General features: G+C 38.7%; 1 long non-coding RNA gene across 1 annotated transcript; it reads right to left on the bottom strand.

Moving 5' to 3' along the window:
• Positions 1 to 273: 273 nt before the first annotated feature.
• On the bottom strand, positions 274 to 8,133 carry LOC125298041. The gene is made up of 4 exons (XR_007194149.1): positions 8,058 to 8,133; positions 2,963 to 3,117; positions 2,674 to 2,785; positions 274 to 2,456 (listed from the first exon to the last, which is right to left on the bottom strand). It is a non-coding gene; the product is annotated as an uncharacterized LOC125298041 (long non-coding RNA).
• Between the last annotated feature and the right edge of the window lie 13,452 nt (positions 8,134 to 21,585).

The raw sequence follows: 21,585 nt of genomic DNA, 5'->3' as shown, positions 1-21,585 counted from the left end.
TAATCAGGAAATTAGGCAAGAGGGGTCATGTAAATGCGGCTATTGTATCAAGATACTAGGGCTGCACGATATTAGGAAAACATGCGATATGCGATAACATTATTGAGTACTGCGATAACAATATAACTTGCGATATTTAAATATACTGCTCAAAAAAAATAAGGTTTTCCACAATTGTTAAAACACATGTTTTGAAACCTTGCACCCTTTTCTCCATTCTCAAACTACTTTCACAGAATGTCTGACAGTTCTTGCAAAATAAAACACTCGCATCAAAAGTTTTACTTGTGCTCAGAACCAAACAGTGTCAGAGTACCGATCCAGTGTATGATTGAAGTGTTCCCTTAATGTTTTTGAACAGTATGTAATGTTTTTCTCCATTCTGCTTGCTACTAGCATAGACTGTAGGGTTGGGGGGCGTGGGGGATATGTATAATTACAGAAATAAATGTATAATTTTCTACATAAACAATATAAAATATTATGTAGCCTAGGCTATGTATGGCCTGATGAAAGTGGCGAGCTAAGAGACCTACTGACTTCACTAGGCTATCGAGGTTGTGTGAAAGATCTGCTCCAAGAAAATCCTCGTAAAAGACGGATAGACAGCCAATCTGAGCACTTGTGCACCAACCAGCGGAATATTCCACATTGCCAGCCTTCGATGGGCCTAGTGAAAAAGTTACTTAAGCTATATCGCGGCGGTCATTTCAGTCTGTAACCTTATGCGCTGCGCATCCCACGTTATTAGGCTACCGGCATGCCGACTACGAGGGCAGCGGAAAGTGAAAGTAATTGGGCTGCAATCACACAGTCCAGGCTAAGAAGTAGGCTAAACAACTTTTTCAAATAACGAATCCTGATTACCTCTCTGCTGCTGTCTGGGGCTTTTGCTAAATGCAAATCATGAAATACAAGTCTTACAGTGAAAGACAGATACCTTCTGATAGAACGATAACAAAATAAATTGTTTATTTTAACACGGTGGAGAAGGACGCATTTGGCGCTGTGTTTGTAACACGTCAGTCTTCATAAAACCAAAATATTTCCATAGAACAGACGTGCTTTTCCTTTTAGTCACCAATCCCTCTTCACCCAAGTGTAGCTACCTCGCTCACTATCTTCACCCAAGTGTAGCTACCTCGCTCCACTCACTATCTTCACCCAAGTGTAGCTACCTCGCTCGACTCACTATCTTCACCCAAGTGTAGCTACCTCACTCCACTCACTATCTTCACCCAAGTGTAGCTACCTCGCTCGACTCACTATCTTCACCCAAGTGTAGCTACCTCGCTCGACTCACTATCTTCACCCAAGTGTAGCTACCTTGACTCACTATCTTCACCCAAGTGTAGCTACCTCGCTCGACTCACTATCTTCACCCAAGTGTAGCTACCTTGACTCACTATCTTCACCCAAGTGTAGCTACCTCGCTCGACTCACTATCTTCACCCAAGTGTAGCTACCTCGCTCGACTCACTATCTTCACCCAAGTGTAGCTACCTTGACTCACTATCTTCACCCAAGTGTAGCTACCTCGCTCGACTCACTATCTTCAGCCATCACGACTTAGCTCCCGCCTCAACACCTGAAACACCACACACCTAAACTGGTAGGCGACGGGCTTCTAAGGCAGCATGACAGCATCGGTTTGGTAAAATATGTTGACATTCAGAATGTGAACACACCATAGACTGTATGGAAAGCGCATGGGACAGAAAATGTATCGAAATGTATCGAAAATGTAGTAATCTTTGCGGGATGTCCATCGCAAGCGTTGATTTCGCGAAAATGATAGATTTTAGATATATCGTGCAGCCCTACAAGATACAAAACAACAACATAAACCACATACATTATAAAAATAAACCCACAATGAACTTAATGAGTTATCTTAACTGCTAAAAGAAAGCACAGAGGAGCATAGCTTCTTGAGAACTGCTTTTTCCTCTCGCTGTGCACGTGCAGCATGCTTGTTCTTGGAGAAGTTGTTGGAGAACAGTGTGTGTGTACAGGCCTGTCCATGTAGTAATTGGCAGAGAAGAGCTGTGTGTGTGTGTTCATGGTGGAGTTATGACAGAGCTGTGTGTGTGTGCATGCGTGTTTATGTCCGTGTGAGTGTCAATTATACACAGGCTTCACAGCAACAGCTTCTCTTTCAAGGATCGCGTGTGCTGTGAGCATCTTGAACCAAGATCGAAAAAGATGTTCTGGATAGCCTCGAAGGTGTACCTCATCTGCTCTGGATAGTTTATGTTCATTGCATACAAAAGGCTAAACAGGCAGGCGAAGGCAGCTGCGAAGTCAGGTAGGTCGTGTAGTATTACTGCCCCTTCCAAAATGACAGCGATGTCAGTCACTGTTGCTGATGCGGCAGCATCATCATCTTCATAGACGGTAAGTATTGCAACGGGCACTCTTTTAACCACCTTTTTTTTTCCCTCAGGGTCTGTGTTCTGATGGAAAAAATCATACACAGCGGCATTTTTTAGCAATAGACACCCTGTAACAATTGCTATCGCCCATTAAAGAGCACATACGCTTATTTAGTTGTTTACAGTTACATTTAGGCACAAAACTACCAGCCAATCATTAGCTATCCAGTGTCTGGGGTGATATGAAAGAGGCACTGCAAATCTAAAAATCGCACCAAATTGCTCTTGACTTACTTACCACACACTTAATAGAAGATATTAGTCTGATAGAAGTCTGATGCATTGTCACAAACAAAATTGGGAAGGCCTCTCAGTGCTGCAGTCCTTCGATGACGCACAATGTCTGTTGTCTGTGAACATGTGCACACAAACATTGACACACACAAACACACACATTGTGATGCAGCAAGATAACTCAAATCAAGAATCTCTGTCTGTAAACATCAAATGACAATGTTTGATTGATTTTAATGATTTAAAGTCATTTTTGTATTTGCATCTAGTTTAGTTTGGGGCACTTTACCCACCTCTTCATCAAGTTTATTCAGCAACATCTCCATATCTGGACCAAAAGCTGGCTTTCTGGCTCGGTACGGTTTTATCAGGCGAGGCACATACCAAGGGATGCATTCCAAGTTGCCCGGAGGTCTCTGCTGGTGATTCGATAAAATTCTTCAGATATCTGGAGACAGCAACAAAACAGTCTTTAAAGTCACATAATTCACATTGAAATGTTGAATTTGGTGAATTTACAGTGTATGTGTGTGATCTTGAGAGGTGTGACCGCGATGCACCAGATGTAGTGCTGGGCGGTATACCGGTTCTCACCGTATACCGGTGTATATTTTCGTTATGATATGAATTTTTAATGGGTAAGGCTATTTGCACCCCTGGTACAATTATCAGTGTATGCTATTCGTACCCTGGTGCAATGTGTCCTATTAGTACCCCGTCTGGTACAAATATCAATGTATGCTATTCGTACCCCGGTGCACACAGCAATGGGTCCTATTAGTACCCCGTCTGGTACAAATATCAGTGTATGCTATTCGTACCCCGGTGCACACAGCAATGTGTTCTAGTAATACCCAGTCTGGTACAAATATCAGTGTATGCTATTTGCACCCCTGTGATTTATTCTGGCATATTGATCACACATTGTAATAATAAATTTAAAAAAAACAAGCAACATGTTTTTTTGTTGTTACGTAACATGCAGGGTGTGAATAGCTCAGCTGTGTAATAGACACTCTGAATAAGGCATGCTGTTTGCATTAATGTATAGTTAGAAGAGGATGCTATTCGTACCCAGGTGTATAGTACTGTATGCTATTTACACCCTGTTGCATGAACTAGCTAATTATTGCAATCAAAACTTCCGTTTGAGAACCGAATTCTTGTTCAAATTGCGCGCCTTCTCTACAGAGACGTTGGTACACATGCACACTCACTCTGCCAAAATGCATCACACCAGAATCGAACCCCGGTCTCCCGCATGTTATCCCATGTCTGTGACCACTGCACTATCCTCTTCCACATGAAAATGGTGATTGCGGATAAATTATAGTTTATAGGCCTGAACGTCATATTCACAAAATTTCTGTTAACTAACAAACTGACGGTTGTATGTGTTCACTGAACCAAGAGTATGAAAATAAAACACAACTTTTCAATCTAAAACTTAATCTGAACAGATATTAGTACCGAAACATTTCATAATTCTTCACTTTCTGCTGACGAAAAAACGAATGTCCGCCATGTTTTTTGTGCACGTGAGCAACGTCTTTTTGTTGTTATGTCACAGGTGTGAATAGTTCAGCTGTGTGGCCAAGACTATTCGTACCAGGGGTGTAAATACACGCTACGATTTTTTTATATACCGCCATACCGGTGTATTTGATTACACAACGTTTGGAACGCTGCGCCGTGCGACAGTGTTTTAGACGGGACTTTTTTCACACGCACGCATGGTGCGACTGCGAGGCGTAGTGAGGGTAAACACAAAACACCGGAAGTTTTTCCCCGGAAGTATGACCCTTAAGGCTTAATTTTTCCTTAGGTAAGAGGTTTATTTAAGGGTGTTGCCAGAATACCTTAAATTGTTACTTTAGTTAAGAAAAACATTAAGGGATACTGCATTGAAAGGGATTTACCGTCACGAAAATTCTATTGAGATTGTTCAACAGCTGCAACTAGCTGGCTAGTAGGTGATGTCATTAGCAATCCACCGACCACAGTGAAGTTTAATGATCTTATTCATCTCACCTTAAGAATATTCCCTGAAAGGTAGCAAGTAAAGCATGTTATAGACATGAACTGAACAATACTAGCTGGCTAGTTAGAAATTATCCTGACCGTCATCAGTGCACCAAAACAAACTTTTTTGTAATGTTTTGCCTAGCGAACCGAACTGAAGCTCATGGCAGACTAACAAGACATCTACATGAAGTTAACGTTAGCCTACCACTCACGTCATGTAAACCACACAATAACAATAAGGCATGTTTCTGATAGGCCTATTTGACAGAGTAAGCATATTAGCAGAGAGGTTTTATTTTTAATTGTATAATTTTCAAAAAAGTATAATTATTGCAAGTTGCACTACTTTTTGTATTGGTTTTAGACAAGATTTCTTTTTAAACATTTGCACAGTAAAAGTTCTGTATTTTGAATGCTATTGTCTTTGCATTCTGATTCCTCACTTCATTAGAATTATGAGTCAAGTCAAGTCAAGTTTATTTATATAGCGCATTTCATACACAGAGGTCATTCAATGTGCTTTACATAAACAAAACCAAACAATAATAACAAATAAAAAGCATAGAAAGGCAATATAGTCAAAGAATAGTTAAAAGGTAAAGATCATAATAAAAAGAAAACATAAAACACAAGGTAAAATAATTTAAAAATAAAGTAAGTAAAAATTAGTAAGCAAAAAAAACAAAGGCAAAAGTAGTAAAAAGAAGTAATAAAAGATAAAAGTAGAATAATTATCAAGGCAAATTCAGAATTTGTAACGCGGCACAGTTAGCAGAAAGCATCTGAGAACAGTTTGGTATTAAGTCTAGATTTAAAACTGGCTACAGTTGGCCTTTTTGATGTCATCTGAAAGTTGATTCCACAGCTGAGCCGCATAGCAGCTAAAAGCTGCTTCACCATGTTTAGTTCTAAATGTAGGTTTTACTAGCGGGTTTTTTACCTGGGACCTGAGAGGACGCGAAGGTGTGTACTGCTGAAGCATGTCTGACAGGTATTTAGGTCCTGCTCCATTTACTGATTTATAAACAAGCAATAGAGCTTTAAAGTCAATTCTGTGACTTACTGGAAGCCAGTGCAAGGACTTAAGAATTGGAGTAATGTGGTCAGTTCTTTTTTTGTTTTTGTTAGAATCCTAGCTGCTGCATTTTGTATCATCTGAAGCTGTTTAATAGTCTTTTTAGGAAGGCCTGTGAACAGTCCATTGCAGTAATCAACCCTGCTGGAGATAAATGCATGAATGAGTTTTTCTGAGTCATATTTTGACATCAGCCCTCTGAGTCTGGCAATATTTTTGAGGTGGTAAAAAGCTTATTTAGTTGTCGCTTTCATGTGGCTGTTGAAATTTAGATCACTGTCAATTAATACACCAAGATTTTTAACTGTATCCTTTGCCTTCAACCCTTTTGTATCAAGGAGACTGGCAACCCTAAGTCTTTCCTCCTTTTTACCAAATATAATTACTTCAGTTTTTTCTTTGTTCAGTTGAAGAAAATTTTGAGACATCCAGGTGTTGATTTGTTCTATACACGGACACATAGATTCAAGATGATCATAGTCGTTTGGTGACAGAGCTAAGTAAATTTGTGTGTCATCTGCATAGCTATGATATGAAATCAAGTTATTTTGGATGATTTGTCCAAGTGGGAGCATATAGAGGTTGAATAATAGTGGCCCTAAGATTGACCCCTGGGGAACACCACAGGTCAAGGACGTTGGTGTTGAGGTACAGTTTCCAATGGCAACAAAGAAGCTCCTTTCTTGTAGATATGATTTTAGCCAGCTGATAACTATGCCTGTAAATCCAACCCAGTGTTCTAGTCTGAGTAAAATAGTGTGATCAACAGTGTCAAATGCTGCACTAAGGTCCAGTAGCACTAGGACTGATGTTTTACCTGAATCTGTGTTTAGGCGTATGTCATTGGAAACTTTAATGAGAGCTGTTTCAGTGCTGTGATTTGCCCGAAAACCAGACTGAAAGTAATCAAAATACCCATTTGATGTTAGGAAGGTGGTTAATTGATTAAAGACTACTTTTTCAATAATTTTGCCAATAAAAGGTAGATTGGATATGGGCCTGTAATTGTTTAGCATGGAGGCATCCAGGTTATTCTTCTTGAGAAGTGGCTTTACAACAGCTGTTTTCAGTGACTTAGGAAAAGTGCCAGACAGCAGTGATACATTTACAATTTGAAGGACATCCGCCGCTATGAGATGAAAAACAGTTTTGAAGAAATTGGTAGGCAGAGTGTCTAAGACATGTGGAAGGGTTGAGATTCTGTACCATTTTTTAAAGTGTTTCGTAGTCTATCAAGCTGAACTCTGACATCAAGTTTAGTTTCCCTCTGTTTGTTGCTGGAAGTTCAGGTTGTTGAATTTGTAATTGAGCAGATATGTTGAGTCTGATTTTGTCAATTTTACCTTTAAAAAAAGATGAAAACTCATTGCATTTATTAGTTGAGAGAAGTTCAGGTGCTAATTGTGAGGGGGGATTTGTTAATTTATCAACAGTTGAAAATAGAATACGAGTGTTATTTGAACTTCTATTGATAATGTTAGAAAAAAAGGACTGTCTTGCTTTGCATATTTCAGAGTTATATGTGCGAAGCATCTCTTTATGGATTTCATAGTGGATCTGAAGTTTGTATTTACGCCATTTTCTTTCAGTCTTCCTACACTCTCTTTTTAGAAGTTTGTAAACAGCATCATTTTCTGGGCCCATGCAAACCTGCATTACCACTAGTGTGGAGTTATTCTACATCATGACAGTAAAATAGACCATCCTTAGTCAATCTACTGCAGCAATTCCTCTCTCAACCTGTAGAAAATGCTGTGAACATCTGATTATGCATGGAAAAAAATACCGTCATATACCGTTAGAATTTTGTATGTATGTATGTATGTATTTCACAGATGACAGAACACTGACATTAAAAGTGAAGCAAGAAATTAAATACTGAATGCCCAGTATGTATCAACAACCTAAAGTGGAGTCCTATCGCTCCCTCACTTCAGTTCAAACACGCAGGCACGAACTCTCCCTCTCCCTCCACCACAAACGATAGCCTACTGTCACTATCACTAATACTTGTTAAGCAGACGTAGCTCTTTCTATCCCGCTTGAAAACGTATAAATCCAATTAAGTTTAACAGTTTTAGCGGTTTAAGTTACTGACTGCATAAAACATCACGTTCAAAAATGTGCCTGAAGTTAGCAAACTAAAAACCGCTAATAACTTAAGTAATTCGGTTGAAATACACTAAATATACGACTCTGGTTAATTCACCGACCAAATCTATCTTTGTTTCTTTGAACAAAAGTGTTCTATGAAATCGTATTTAGAGAAATAACAATAATTAGCCTACCTGAAAATCTCAAGTCCGACAATCTTCTCAAACTCGAGGAAAAAAGGCTGTGTACTTGGAGAAAAGGATACGAAACCCCGTACCGTAGTAGGCGTGTCCATGAACATGAGCAGTGCGCATGCCCATGAGTTTACAGTTGAGGGAACTCAAAAATGTATATTTCTGAGTCAGATTACAACAATTGTGTGTTGTGTGCCCATCTGACCTCACACCATATTTCTTCTTCCTTGTGCCTCATAATGAAGTGTCTACATTAACCACGGATGGGTCCAATGACAAGAAATAATTTCAGCATTAATTTCAATGTTACTTCAATGTTTATTTTATGCCACTTTGATTGTTGCACTTAAGATAAAAGTGTTTGCTTAAAAACTTTAACACAACGCGTCAGTTTTTGTCTTACATTATTTCCAGGCATGGGTATTAGGACACTAAAGGTTTAAGGTGCAGCTAGTCTAATCATTTACCCAACAGATATGTTGTATTCATATTCATCACCCAGTGAAAAATGTTAAACTATTTAACTCTGATCACATTAAATTGATAAGATCCCAACAATCGACCCTCTTCGATGTTACAGTGATTCCAAGAGCTGTCAAGGCCAAGCAAAGCCAATGCCCTTCAAAGCCCCGACAGCCCACTTCAACTGGCTCGTCTACGGAATTAGAATATTTAGCCTTTCTTGATTTACTTTTTTGACTATTTGTTAATTTCTTTTCATTTCATTATTTGTAATCTTTAAAGGTTTTCCATCAATAGCACTGTTTTGGAAATGTCAGGCGGCTGACTGGGGCATGTAGAAATTTTAGGTCACTTTTAGTCACACAAAGCTATCAACATCACTAGCATTACACAATATGTTTTCCCACATGTCTGAGACAGGTATCAGGTATCTTGCTCGGGCTGTTTTTAATATTAATTTTTAATATTGTTTATAATAGTATTGCATACAATGTGTCTCATCTGACATTTGCATGGATTGCCTGAAGCTATATTGGAACAATGAACTTGGACCCAGAGCCAAAAACACACATTTTTTAGTTGTTGCTTATTATCTGGTGATGCATAAAAATCAATTAATAATCCTTTCAGCAAGGCTACGTCACAAATCATGTTTTATTCATTCAGACGGATACACTGTTCTTTTTGACCAAAATGCATTAAGCAAGACAGCCATGCAGCTGTGGTTTTTTGTCTGTCTCTCTGCACCTGGTTGTGACATTATGCAAATTAAATTCCATCAAAATTTCCTACAATGAACATGGCCGCTGTAATCTGGTATATCCACATTCAGTGCTTAGTGTTTCCTTGTTCAGATCAGAACATTCCATTAATCTAACACCCTACACAGGTATGCTCACCTCACTTCACACCTCATTATTAAGGTGTCATAAACAAAGATGTAATTTCTGAAATTATGAATATGCAATGATTAAATTAATTTGACACAGTATGCCAAGATATATTGAACATAACTGGTACTGCTAAACATGAATTTACATTCACTTAGCTGACAATGTCATAGTACTCATTTAACATCCCAAAACATCACAAGTCATTTCACCTGGAAACGTGGTAATTTTTTTGTTTTGTTTAACTGTGATAAATAATATGTGAACAAAATAAAATGTAAATTATATTATTTGATAAAACAATTTAAGATCAACACCACCTAAAAATTGAGTTAAAAAGGGGGAAAACAAATACCATTTGTAAATGTAACATGCATTTGTTATTGAGGCTAGTGCTCTACCTTGGAATTTAGTGTGAAATGCAGAAGAGGAAGAGATTTGTCAGGTGGTTCCCAAAAGTGTGGGGAAGATCACTCAGCAGGTGGTGGGGTTTTATAGGTTGAGGATGAGAAATGGAATTTGAAACCTAAAGTAAAACATCCTTTATTGCCTAGCCTACTCTTTTACAGTTAAGCCCACACATGCCATACTTGTTTTTACTTTCCTATTTGATTTACATTATTAACTGTACATATGTTGCACAGTGTACTATTACCCTATATATGATAGCTATTCTAATCATTATTACAAAATGCATTGACCACCCTATGAAAAATAAACAAAAAATGTTGTAGATAGATAGATAGATAGGTCTGATCATCAAAACATCAAAAACATAAGAACAGCAGCAGCTGATGGCCATCTATTACTGTGAAGTGTGCAGGTTTCTTGTCTTTTCCCCCCAAAAGGCTTTACATCAAAAGTCTCAAAAATGTATTTTTCTTGTCAACAGACTGAAATATATTTGAAAAGAAATCCTTTGCTGTTTGAAGTTTGCAAGTTAGGCATGACAAGGGCTTCCCCTGCTGGTGACATACTGTAGGGCAGGGGTGGGCAAACTGCGGCCCGCGGGCCTGATCCGGCCCGCCAAGCACTTTCATCCGGCCCGCCGAGCATTTCATTTAGTTATCAGGCTGCTCGCTATTTTTTTCCTGCGATAGAGACGACGCTGGTTTAGGTTAGCTTTACTGCAAACTGCTTTTCACTCTCCTTAGATAACGTTTACAATGTCAATGTCAAAACATCATGTTAAATAGAGATAACATCATGTTAAACTAAGTTAACTCTTAGTTATCTCATTTGCAGCAGATCTAACGTGAACATTATGCAATCCATTTAATTGGGAACGCGTCTGCATTCACGAGAGGGAGCGAGAGTCGCAGGTTCCAGCTGGCTTGTGATTGTTGATAATTGATATCTCCTTCAGAAAGTTTTAAAAGGAAATCATGAAGGCAACAGTAGTTCCCACTACTGACCATTTAAAAACTGTGAGAGGGCCCAGCCGTAGGTACAGCACTAGCCATAGCGGAGCAGACAGCAGATCATTGAGAAATAAACGTGAATTAAAGCGACTGTCTTAAAGCGACAGTGCACAATTTATACACTTGTAAAACAGCATAAAATTAACAGTATTTTTAAGCAATTAATATTTTAAAACAAATACTTTTCATACTAAATTATAGGCTATAAAAAAATATTTTTTTATTTGTGTGTCGTGTGGGGGTTGTTGTGCGGCCCGCCGGCCAATTTTCAAAACCCAGTGTGGCCCTTGAGCCAAAAAGTTTGCCCACCCCTGCTGTAGTGTCATGCTCCTGAAGTCTCCTCAGAGCTCCTCATTGGGTCATGTGATCTCCAACCTTCAGCTCTTTCCCTCTTCTTGCCTTTACTCAGATAGGATAGTTTAGAGTGACAGGAAGAGAGAGAGAGATAAGGAGAGAGAGGGAGAGAGAGAGCCAGGTTATTAATATTTCTTACATTTCATTTCTGGTTTACCATAAACTACTGATCTGACTTATTTGTAATCTTTACAATTCATACTTATTTTCCACTCTCCATAAATGGTTTCCTGATTATTTTCATTATGAGCCACTAACAACAACTGACTCCAGGTCAGAGGTCAAATCCTGCAGTAGGTACCACATGTGTGCAGCACTGTGCTGACTCTGGTTCCCTCTACAGGCTGAGCGGAGTCACTGCATTTCCACAAGTCATAAGGTACACAATGAAATTGCGGTGCAATTTACAACAAAACAAATACTGAAAACTAAAAGACATTGTGCTGATGTCAAATAAACATACTTAATCATCCAAACAACATCTTACACACTTTAAGAACACATTTATAAAGCAGATGCCCCAAGATTGGACATCCACCACCTCAGTCCACAAGGGAAAAAGAAAAGGGAAAAAAACAGCTGTCCAGCACACTGAAATCCACACCATTTCTTACATTTCACCTTATTTCTGGTTTTCCATAAACTACTGATCTTCATGAATGGTTTCCTGATTAGTTTCATTATGTGCCACTACTCCAGGTCAGAGGTCAAATCATGCAGTAGGTACTGTGCTCACTCTTAATGTGGACTCTGGCTCCCTCTACAGGCTGACTAGGGTTAAACTTAGGTTAAATTCACTAAATTCACAAATTTACTGTAAATAAAAATATGGGTATGGATAATGTTGGACTTAAATATAGGAAAGAACAGGCTGCTATTGCACTGTATGTGCTATTCAAATCATTATTATAAAAGGCTTTGATGATAACCCAATGAAAATAAAAATGTTGTATGCTATTAACAAGAGATCATGGAAAATCATGTTTAAGAAAAGAGAGAGCTGATGATGGTTCAGTATTACAGGAAGTTTAGTATGAACAGAACATAATGTAACAGAGCAATAGAGTAAGACTCCTATGTAGATAGAGAGATGACAACTGAGCTCAAAATGGATTTATAAAGCTTTTTTATTTGACCAATAAATCACATGAATAGTTTGCATTGGTATGAATGCAAATGGGCTTTACTGCACATATGCACACCACAAATGTACAATTCACACTCATAAGTGACTAATATAGCCATAGGTTAAAACGGTAAAAAGAAGATAAAATTAAATTGAAAGTCACATGAAGAGAAATAGAAAAATCCGAACAAGATGTTAAAAGTTCAATTATGAATAGGCTAGTCAAAAACCAAGGGGCAATCTTAACCTGAACTGAAAGCGTAAGGGGACAAAAAAGGTCTTTACATTTAAGTTTCTGTGTCAATAGTGGAGCAATGTATTCTATAGGAGGATAAGATATGATACATCCACAGATAAAAAGTCCTAAATGTGTGAGTGAGGAACAGAGCAGTAACTTTTGTGGATGAATGGGAAAAAAATATGAAATATTTTATCATGAAACGAGGAAGGGACATAGCGTAGTTTTTTGCCCCAGTAAACAAGAAAGTAAGAAAAACAGCAGTGAGAGAAACAAATCAAGGTATTGACAGAGTTGAGGAGCAGGAAGAGGGAGAACCAGAGGAGTTGGTGGAGTTGGAGAGTTCATGTGATCAGAGGCGATTCTAGAGTCTGTGGGGGCCCCAAGCAAAAATTCCAAGGTGGCCCTATACCGACAATTGTTATCACCATTATGTTATATCACCATTAGGTTATTATGTTAAATAATAAAGATACAAAAAGCGTATTATAAAAATTCTTATATTTTGAAATGTATCTCACCACTGTAAGCTGGCAGATCGACTTGCCTTGCATGTGTGTGTAGAGCAGACTAGATAGATAGATAGATAGATAGATAGATAGATAGATAGATAGATACTTTATTGATCCCCAGGGGAAATTCAAGACTGTCCTGAATCTGGCAATATCATTGTCATGGTGGAGGGATTCTCTGGGGCTGAACAATTTACAGACATATGTGGTGTGCGCCTTACAGAAATAAATGGCATTTTTATTTTCGGAATGAAAAATGACCTTTCTGCGCTCCATATTTGTGACATGAACTGATCTGACCTGACTTAAGTGTTAGCCTGTGTGTGCCTATGGAGTATGCACTCATAATGATTCTACAACAACTTTTTACTGCATTGCCATGAACAAAGTAGAGGCAAAAAAGGGGTTTCTTTGTTGAACAAATTGGGATGCAATGGGAGCCTTGAATTGGATGCCATGCAGGAATTTGCTAGGATCTCAAAACCAGATTATGAACATGCTTTGCCATAGAGAAACACATGATGGCGTTGGATTATAAACATGCTTTGCCACAAAAACAGACAAAAACATGGGGTAAGTCCAGCTATATAAAGTTATTATTTCGCTGTCACTTTGTCTGTTTTATAACCCAGAAGGATGTACTTGGTATAAAATGATAGCTCTGTGTCTCCTCTTTCATCTGACATGCGTGGCATATCTATCCGATCACGGGTCCACGAGCAGTGATGCCAGTAACGAGCAGTGATGCCAGTGCCATCTTGCACACTGCACTGTTTGCGACTTTAGCATTGCTCACGGCGGGTTAAATGATTGCAAAAGACTTGTTGAGGTGAGTTTAACAAGTGTAATTTCTTTTGTATATTACTCAGGCCTATACTAGATGGCTAGTTGCCAAGGCTACATGAAAAAATCTACATATTTTACTATAACAATTTTTATCAATAGGCCTTCCTTATTTGGTGTAGGCCTACTTAAATACTGACATTCAGATGTTTGTCCAATAATGTCTAAGTAGGTTAGGTTGGGATGGCTGCTATACATTGCTGACATTACTATTAAAATGCACTTCCTGTATAGTGAGTATTGGCAAAACCGGTTATCATTTTTATGTTGAGGCGGTGGGGGTGTTGTCGGCAGCTGCTGAAAGTAACTTGTAATCTAACTTAGTTACTTTTAAAATCAAGTAATCAGTAAAGTAACTAAGTTACTTTTTAAAGGAGTAATCAGTAATCAGTAATCATATTACTTTTTCAAGGTAACTGTGGCAACACTGTCCACGAGTAATTCAAACGAGAGCAATGGGTGTGCAGCGTTGGTTTGTGTACATGACGTTGTTATTTTGCAGTCACTTCGTCTGATTTTATAAGCCAGAATGATCGACATACATGGTACCAATGGATAGCCCTGTGTCATCTGATATGCTTGCCATATCTATGCGATCACGGGTTTGCAAGTAATTCAAACGAGAGTAATGGGTGTGCAGGTGAACGCAGAGAAGTATAGACTGTAAATATGATGCAATTTGATTTATTTTCATGATTTTTGTTTTATGTTCATACTTGATCGTACAGACAAGTAGTCATGTTGGAAAGCCCCACTTCTGCTCTGCCACGCAATAAACATTTCATCTCGCTGCGATGCACAGTTCCAGAGCAATGTAATAAAGAAGAAAGGGTGTGTTTTTTTTTGACGCACTAAGAGGCATAACTGCAATTATTTCCACTACTACAATAAAGTGTCAAATCGTTATTGGTCACTTAGTCTAGTTGGCCTGTATATTGACCATTCTAAATCGTCCAAATTGGGATTGGGCCATCTCACATTCCTCAGCTTTGCTTCCAGTTGACCTGCTGTTGTTTTTCTCAAAATGCTAAAACTATGTTTGTTCAACATGTTGATGTTCTGAACTTCTAGCAGTTTGCTTATGGCCTCTGCCTCAGCACAGTTGCCTGGGGGATGCTTTGGTCTACCCTGATAAGGTCCTTGAAGTGGGAACATATCTTTGCAATGTTCACAGGGATTTTTTATGTCACCGTCCATTACATTATATGTAGTGCAGCGCGTTGATCCAGGGAGAGTTATACGAGTCCTGCTGTTTATTGGTTGGTTATTCATTTTGCACATAACTGCATATGACACCTGATGATGCCATGTGTGCACACAGGACAGAAGCAGAATTATTTCTTTATCAATGCGAAAAGTATGAGAAAGAGAAGCCCCATAACTCAAGACCTCATTGGTATCCAGATCAGAAATGATACATATTTTTGAGCCAATAAGCTTGTCGTTCCCTGTGAGCCCCATGCTGTTGATGATGTCTGCCAGTTCTTCCTTTATGTTCTGATCGTTCGGTTGTTCCAGACATGCCACAACCTATGATGAAAAACAATAACTGAAATATGAGTTATTCATACAGACATATACAAACATAAATATATGATGTCAAGCCATACCATGTCAAGCAGACATGACGAAGGTGTCCTGCTAGGTAACTTGTTCCGATACTCTGTCAGAGGTCTAGAATCTTTCAAATCCTGGTAAAGGTCTGTATCCAGCTCTTCAGGGCTTGTCAGGAATTCATTGATGTACCCTATAAAGTAGATACTGTGCACCATCTTAGAAACAGAGAGATGAATTAATGTATGATCCATTTTAGTAAAACATTTAAATTAAAGGAAATGTAAGCAATGTTGGATGGCTTTGCGTTTGTTTATGTTTATGTATCTTAATGGATGTTTCTGTCCAAAAATACTTTAAAAATACATTATATTTGAACCAAACACCAGAGAGGTAGCTCACCTCTCCTGGATCATGAAGAGATTACCGTATGTCACAAAAGTTACGGGTTACAAATCACTTACAATGCCTTTAATGGCTGAACCAGGTTTCCAGCAAGTACTGAAGTAAAACAACTTTGACGTCACCTTTAACATTTCACCACTAAGCAGTCAATAACGAATGTGAATGAGTATTTTCTGAATGTGGGAAAATTGTTGAATTCTTGTTCCATTTTATATAGTACCTCATCAATGAATGGATACATGTTGTAATTTCTCTCCAGTAGATTCCATGCTTTAACAATAAGCTTAATGGCATTATCCTGGAATTGTAGATTCATCTTTACTCTTCTGACCACTGCAGGCAAGCGCTCAAAGTTGCCATCTACATATGCAGTATATGATAATGTTAGATTGTAAATAACCATCAGAAAGCAAAGCATTAAACATTTTGGCCAAATCAACAGTTCATCACCGGTAATTCCAGTACAACAGCACATGCACTAAATTATGTATTCTTTAAGCTGACAATTGTCTTATTTAAAGTATGAACTCTCCTCACCTCCTGGCATTTCCATATATGAAGATGTGTATGTTTCCACAGGCCCTTGATATGAATAAATAAATACGAAATAATAAAAAATCTGTTGAGTATCAGTTAGCAAATTATTATGATCATCCAATCAGAACACATGGAACCAGTGTGGTTGCCCAGCAACATTGCCCCATGTATCATCACCTTTGTATCTTAATATAACCTTTATGAAGCCCATTTGATGGTAAACAAACTTGTAATAAGGGAATCGTTCACCTAGCTTAGCCATAGAGCATAGCCATAGTGGGTTGCTAACGATAGAACCAGCCTTGCAACAAGTATCTTCGACCCGTCTAAATACTAACAATGCAGTTTGAATATGCTTCATATCAAGTAGAAGGCTAAAGTAAAACTTGGATGCTAAGCCTGTAGTCGTTAGGCAATTAATCCCACTGATCCCTTTAGTTTTAGGCTTATGTGTATTGATGTTGCCAAGCTTGTTTGTTGTTGCACTATCAGTGTTGCACTCTCTTTTAAAATAAATGTTATATGAGTGAAATATATTGCCGTTGCTCTTAGTTCTTTGGGATTTAAGTTTTCTGTTTAAAGGGATATTCCACCATTTGGGGAATTACAAAGTCATTTAAGGTAAAAATCAATCGTTTAACTCAAGGGGAGGTGGAAAATGACTGTAATTCCCCAAATGGTGGAATATCCCTTTAAGGTGACAATTTGGCTTGTAGATTATTTCTCCCTTTTTTAAATTGGAGCGGGCATGGAGTGATTTCACTGGAGCGGGGAGCGAAATTGAGCGGAAGAGCGGCCGAGTAAACAGCCACCTGAGCGAGGCGTGGGATATTTGCACCGCTCAGCTCCGCTCACTAGCTCTGTTCCAGACACATACATTTCATGCAGAAGATCAAGGAACACCATCACCTAATTTGCTAACTTCCTTTAAAAAAGAAAACTACAGAATTGAATGGATTTCAAACTAGGCTCAATATACTATTATTTAAAAATATCTCAAATGGGTTTAATATCAGTGTGCGCAAAGTCTTATATGGGCCTCACTGTGAAGTACATTATCTGCTGTAGCTTGCCTGCAATATTCAGAACGTTCACAACACAAAGATGTATGTCATGTTTCCTACCTGATTTTATTTTTTTGATGTTCCCTACCATATTTTTTCATATATCGGAACTCCCCCTATTACCGCCAGTCCCGTATTTCCGTCGTCTTGCGTGTACGTGTCACTTAATATCCATTTCTATACAAACCAAGACGGCGGATTACTAAAGAAAAGCAAGCACCCACACCATAGGTGTATCTAAATTATTCAATTTCTTCTAATTTTTTGACAATTAATTCCACTTTTTGCACACAAAACCTCCAGATCATGTAGAAAGGTTGTTGGTTCTAAAACAATATCCATTGTTTTCAAACTTTGAGGGTCTGAAAAGTGTAAAAACAGCCCCTCTCGTGTTGCCTATGTAAGGACTTCTAAAATAGGTGTTATAAATATTATAATACTATGTTCCTGGTATTAGTACATTATGTCTGTCCATTAGCACTAGTACATTATGTCTGTCCATTAATTATGCCTTTATTACAGCACTGGTCTTGTTCTCGTGTCACTACAATGACCATAATGCTTTATGTTTTAAATATGTTGAAATGGAATTCGGTACAGACCAATCCGATTTGTTTGTTCTCTGTGTTTTTTTAAAATTTTATATCATCCAATAATAATTTGTAAATGTTTAATGCCCGCAAAATCGTGAGCTCTCTGAACATTCTAACGCCTCACGAGAGGAGCTCAAATGCAGTCCCAGTCAGAGTTCCAAAGAGAGAAGTTTTGTTTTGATACTCCGTCAGTGCCATTGTTGTGTGGATGCCCACTGCGACCAGTGCAGTGTATCTGGGATCACGTTTTGTCTGAGCACATCGGAGTTGTCAGCATTTGACTTGGTGCAAGTAGCTTATGTTGTTTATTGTTATTCTGTCCACTGCTATATTTCAGCAGTATTGACGTTTAGCGTTATTAGGCTATTAGCAAGCTAAGGCAGACTGCTAGCTAAGGGACAGATAGCTGCTGCCGCCTTGGCTAATTCACCTCTGCGGACTTGCCTGTTACTTGTCAGGACTCGTTTTCTTCCTCTGGTGCTGGGCCCACCGGAGGTCGACAACCATCACGGACATCTCCTGCCGCTACACTGCTGACGTCGAGGATCGTTGTTTGAGGTCGCATCTCACTGCCTCCAGCCAACGCTGCAGGGGCGCATTCTGTTCTCTGGTGCTGGGCCCACCAGAGAGCCACCACTGGCTGCGACTGCTAACGGCTAGCTTTGAGGACGACTGAGCGGTAACCAACATCAGGGTCGGCTGTGAGCTGCTTCGCCAGGTCGGGACGGTGGATCGTAACTTGAACCCACACTTACACTGACTATCAGTTGTTTGCATAGAGTTTGACTGTCTTATTATATCAGGGGATCTAAACTTGCATGTGGATAATCCTGAAAACAATTATGCCAAGGAATTCATTGCACTAATCGATACTTTCTCCCTAACACAGCATGTACAGGGGCCAACACACTCTCTCGGCCATACCCTCGACCTTGTTATCACAAAGGGTCTCGATGTCTCTACAGCTGTTAAAGACCTGGCCTTATCTGATCATTTCTGCGTGTTCTTTGATGTGTCTATGTCCCCACACACTCAAAACACAGCTATGATGGTAAAAAGGAGAATCATAAATGATCAGACAAGTGCTCTGTTTGAGCAAGCACTTTCACTAAAGTCAAGTCAACTGTCAGACTCTGAAGACTTATTTGATCACTTTAATGCAGAAATGGCAAACATTATGGATGACATTGCTCCATTACAATTCAAGAAAGTTAAGGACAAACAGAAAGCACCATGGAGGAAAAATCCAGCAGTTAAACTTCTAAAAAGAGAGTGTAGGAAGACTGAAAGAAAATGGCGTAAATACAAACTTCAGATCCACTATGAAATCCATAAAGAGATGCTCCGCACATATAACTCTGAAATATGCAAAGCAAGACAGTCTTTCTTTTCCAACATTATCAATAGAAGTTCAAATAACACTCGTATTCTATTATCAACTGTTGATAAGTTAACAAATCCCCCCTTACAATTAGCGCCTGAACTTCTCTCAACTAATAAATACAGTTTTCATCTTTTTTTAAAGGTAAAATTGACAAAATCTGACTAAACATATCTGCTCAATTACAAATTCAACAACCTGAACTTCCAGCAACAAACAGAGGGAAACTAAACTTGATGTCGGAGTTCAGCTTGATGGACTACGAAACACTTGAAAAAACGGTACAGAATCTCAGCCCTTCCACATGTGTCTTAGAAACTCTGCCTACCAATTTCTTCAAAACTGTTTTTCACCTCATAGCGGCGGGATGTCCTTCAAATTGTAAATGTATCACTGCTGTCTGGCACCTTTCCTAAGTCACTGAAAACAGCTGTTGTAAAGCCACTTCTCAAGAAGAATAACCTGGATGCCTCCATACTAAACAATTACAGGCCCATATCCAATCTACCTTTTATTGGCAAAATTATTGAAAAAGTAGTCTTTAATCAATTAACCACCTTCCTAACATCAAATGGGTATTTTGATTACTTTCAGTCTGGTTTTCGGGCAAATCACAGTACTGAAACAGCTCTCATTAAAGTTTTCAATGACATACGCCTCAACACAGATTCAGGTAAAACATCAGTCCTAGTGCTACTGGACCTTAGTGCAGCATTTGACACTGTTGATCACAATATTTTACTACACAGACTAGAACACTGGGTTGGATTTACAGGCATAGTTATCAGCTGGCTAAAATCATATCTACAAGAAAGGAGCTTCTTTGTTGCCATCGGAAACTGTACCTCAACACCAACGTCCTTGACCTGTGGTGTTCCCCAGGGGTCGATCTTGATGCCACTATTATTCAACCTCTACATGCTCCCACTTGGACAAATCATTCAAAATAATTTGATTTCATATCATAGCTATGCAGATGACACACAAATTTACTTAGCTCTATCACCAAACAACTATGGTCCTCTTGAATCTATGTGTCCGTGTATAGAACAAATCAACACCTGGATGTCTCAAAATTTTCTTCAGCTGAACAAAGAAAAAAAACTGAAGTAATTATATTTGGTAAAATGAGGAAAGACTTAGGGTTGCCACTCTCCTTGACACAAAAAGGGTTGAAGGCAAAGGATACTGTTAAAAATGTTGGTGTATTAATTGACAGTGATCTAAATTTCAACAGCCACATGAAAGCGATAACTAAATCAGCTTTTTACCACCTCAAAAATATTTTCAAACTCAGAGGGCTGATGTCAAAAAATGACTTAGAAAAACTCATTCATGCATTTATCTCCAGCAGGGTTGATTACTGCAATGGACTGTTCACAGGCCTTCCTAAAAAGACTATTAAACAGCTTCAGGTGATACAAAATGCAGCAGCTAGGACTCTAACAAAAAACTAAAAAAGAACTGACCACATTACTCCAATTCTTAAGTCCTTGCACTGGCTTCCAGTAATTCACAGAATTGACTTTAAAGCACTATTGCTTGTTTATTAATCAGTAAATGGAGCAGGACTAAGAACTAAACATGGTGAAGCAGCTTTTAGCCGCTATGCGGCTCAGCTGTGGAACCAACTTTCGGATGACATTAAAAAGGCCCCAACTGTAGCCAGTTTTAAATCTAGACTTAAGACCAAACTGTTCTCAGACGCTTTCTGCTAACTGTGCCGAGTTACAAATTCTGAATCTGCCTCGATAATTATTCTACTTTGTCTTTTATTACTTTTTTTACTACTTTTGCCTTTATTTTTGCTTACTAATTATTCTTTATTTTTAAATGATTTTACCTTGTGTTTTATGTTTTCTTTTTATTATGATCTTTACCTTTTAACTATTCTTTGACTATATTGCCCTTCTATGCTTTTATTTGTTATTATTGTTTGGTTTTGTTTATGTAAAGCACATTGAATGACCTCTGTGTATGAAATGTGCTATATAAATAAACTTGACTTGACTGACTTGACTTGACTTGACAGACACACACACGTTCTCTCGTCTCGCTTGGATCATCAGCGAGTTTGGAGGGCCGTTCAGCAGTTGCTGTCCTGCCCTGCAGCTCAGAGATCTGCTACTTGTGCACCACCGGGCCCCA

The sequence above is a fragment of the Alosa alosa genome, chromosome 7 (assembly GCF_017589495.1).
Source record: "Alosa alosa isolate M-15738 ecotype Scorff River chromosome 7, AALO_Geno_1.1, whole genome shotgun sequence".
Classification (NCBI taxonomy): domain Eukaryota; kingdom Metazoa; phylum Chordata; class Actinopteri; order Clupeiformes; family Clupeidae; genus Alosa; species Alosa alosa.
Note: the sequence above shows the minus strand (reverse complement) of the source record. Positions and strands in the feature narration are given on the sequence as shown.